Here is a 3,109-nt window from a genome sequence, read left to right on the forward strand (position 1 = left end):
GTGGTAGTGGATGGGGAGGAGTATGTGTTTATGCATGATTTGGAGAAAGCATTTGGCATGTGCATGGATGAATGCTTGAGCGTGCTATGCAAAAACACCAAATTTCCCTTAGACAATACATCAGATGCCCTAGAAAGAAAGCTCTTGCCAGTTGGGGACTCTGTTGCTGACACTATTGCAGTTGTATGTGTGGAGGTCCTGGCAACAGACCAGTTGCACGTGGCTGAGGAAGAATTCCAAGCCACGCAAGCCAAGGTTGAGGCCGCTAGGATGCCTATGCCATTATGCAACCTCCCATCTGATGATCCAAAGCTCGTAGCTGCGGTGCATGGGAGCATTGACTTGGATGCAAAGGGCAACAGGGAGGAGGAGGACAAGGAGCAGGAGGTAAACTCTATCCTAATTTTCATGTTATTATTTTATCCTTCATTGTCTGTTTTCTCAACCTTCATCGGTTTATGACAGGACGTCGTGGAGATTGATGATTTTGCTGCAAGGATGAGTGGCAAGCAGACGAGCTTTAGACCTCAAGCTTCCCTTGCGCATTAACTAGGACAACTCCCCCTTGGCAATGTGGCAATTATCCATAATGAATTTACTCCCCAAGCCCATTTTATGACTTAGTCGTTGAAAGCTTTGAGCAAGTTTTTGTGTCTGAGCACCATTGCTCAAAATGCACATCTTGTGTTCCTAGTGCGTAGATCCCTTGTATGCACAGCATTTGGCATTGGCTTCCGTGGTAAAGTGCTTGCCCAGATAGGGAGACATGCTTCCATTGGCTCAACTGACCCAAAGGCCATAGCGCAGTCCCTCTTGACTGGGGAGTTGCCTTACGTGCAAGATAGGCGCCAGGAAATGGTCAAGAAAATTATGAACTCCTCAGATACATGATGTAAACTCACCTTTTTGGAAGTAATAAAAAAAATTCGGAATTTTCTCTCTATCTTGTAAACTCTTCTAAATGTGTTTGTCAATCTTGAAAATTGTTGTAATTGGTGATATGTTTCAATAAGCCGTGTCTTTTTTGCTTGAAGTAACAACACAGTGGAAGTTGAATGCACATGATACTGGGGAAAGTATAAAACACATTTGAGTGAGAAGAAGTGGTTTCTCTGAAGTAATGATGCAAAACCAATTCCTTTGAGTTAATTTATGTATTTTAAGTATCCTAGGGGGTAGAGAAGCCTACCAAAAAAAGGGGTGGCCACAAGGGCGCACAAATGGCCCATCCACCAGCTTTGGATGGCCCATTTGCGCGCCCTTGTGGCCACCCTTTTTTTGGCACCTGGTAGGCTTATCTACCCCTGAGGATACTTAAAAAACATAACTTAACTCAAAGGAATTGGTTTTGCATCATTACTTTAGATGGAGCGTTGTGGACACCCTTTTTTTGGCAATCTCAGCATATGTTTGCACTCAAGGACACTAGAAAAGTTGAAATCAACTCTGAATTTAAGTTTTCCAGCACACTATCACCTGCTTTAGCTCTACCTAGTACACCCTTGCACCAAAAGGACCAATTACATTCAACATTTAAAAATCCAAATTAATATTGCATAGACACTTGGTTTCACAATATGTTAACTTTTTTGATATCCTATGGGGAAGTCAAAGCTTGACATTGCCAAAAAAAGGGTGGCCACAAGGCTCCATCTAAAGTAATGATGCAAAACCAATTGCTTTCAGTAAATTTGTGTTTTTTAAGTATCTTGGGGGGTAGAGAATCCTACCAGGTGCCAAAAAAAGGGTGGCCACAAGGGCGCGCAAATGGGCCATCCAAAACTGGTGGATGGGCCATTTGTGCGCCCTTGTGGCCACCCTTTTTTTTGCATCTGGTAGGCATCTCTACCCCCTAGGATACTTAAAATACATAAATTAACTGAAAGCAATTCATTAGCTGCACCAAAATGTCCAATTACATTGGACATTTGAAAAACCTAATTTATTGTTGCATAGAAACCTGGTTTCACAATATGTTAACTTTTTTTATATCTTATGGGTAAACAGAACTTGAAATTGCAAAGTCATCTCATTACAAAGATAATAGACACAGTAGACACCATTGTTGATCATATTGTCATTGCAAAGTCAAAACATTACAAAGATAAGGGTGTGCAATACAAAAAGAGGGATAACTTTAGCTAATGCTCGAATTCTTGTTGCAATCGACGTGCAAGCTGCATATCTTTTGGTTGTATTGTCACTCGCTTTGCATGAATGGCGCATAGGTTGGTATCTTCCAACACCAAAATGATGTGGGCCTTTGCAGCTTCTTGAATAGCCTTTAGCGCTATTGCTTGCATTCTATACTGATTTCCATAGCTTTGAAGCACCTCCTTCACTGTGCGATCAAAGGGGGCGCGTCGAATCATAGTCTTCTGGTAGTGGCGGATTTCTGCGAATGCCCTTGCTATTTTTCGGCGCCGCTGCGGTTGTCTTGGGGGCACTTACACATTTGCTGGCTGACGGCGTTTAGGCTTCTTGAAAAACTTAGACTTGCACCTGTTTACATGCTTAGGGACTAGATCTGTAGCCTCTTCTGATTCATCCTCTTCCCTTGGCTCCCGATCTTGTGCTGTGGGGAGAGCTCCCTAGCCTCAAGGCAGTGTCTCCCCCCCAACGGGCACCCGGTGTGTGTGCGGTATATCAGCTCGCAGCCATGGTGGCTCAGTCTCTGATTCAGTGTCTGTATGGACCACCCGGGTCCTAGATGGTCCTGCTTGGTGGCGTGACGGCTCCTCCCTATCGGACTCTGTTGTTTGTTGGCCCGCTTCTTCTCTCCACCATCGGGCACGTTGCTTCATTCTTTTTCTAGGTGCTATATCTTGAGGACATGGAGATTCAATAGCCCTCGATGACTTTGGTGCCCTACTACCATGCCCATTGCCAAAAGATTTCCTGGAATGGCCAGGTGTTTGTGGCCGTTTTCTTGTGCCTTTAAGCCATGCCGGCTTCTCACATCCTTGGAGGCTGTTTTTGTTGGCAGGCGGATGCTCTTTCACGGTTTGTTTGGTGCGCACCATTTCGTATGGTAAGAGCTCACCTGTTCTTAAGAAATGAGTGGTTTATGAGAGCATGCAATATTTATAAGGGCCCATTTAAAAAGGGC

General features: G+C 44.2%; 1 pseudogene; it reads right to left on the reverse strand.

Moving 5' to 3' along the window:
• Positions 1-2,141: 2,141 nt before the first annotated feature.
• LOC147454557 (uncharacterized) lies at positions 2,142-2,804 on the reverse strand (annotated as a pseudogene).
• Positions 2,805-3,109: the final 305 nt, after the last annotated feature.

This window comes from Adiantum capillus-veneris, chromosome 7 (assembly GCF_014529385.1).
Source record: "Adiantum capillus-veneris isolate H3 chromosome 7, ASM1452938v2, whole genome shotgun sequence".
Taxonomy (NCBI): Eukaryota; Viridiplantae; Streptophyta; class Polypodiopsida; order Polypodiales; family Pteridaceae; genus Adiantum; species Adiantum capillus-veneris.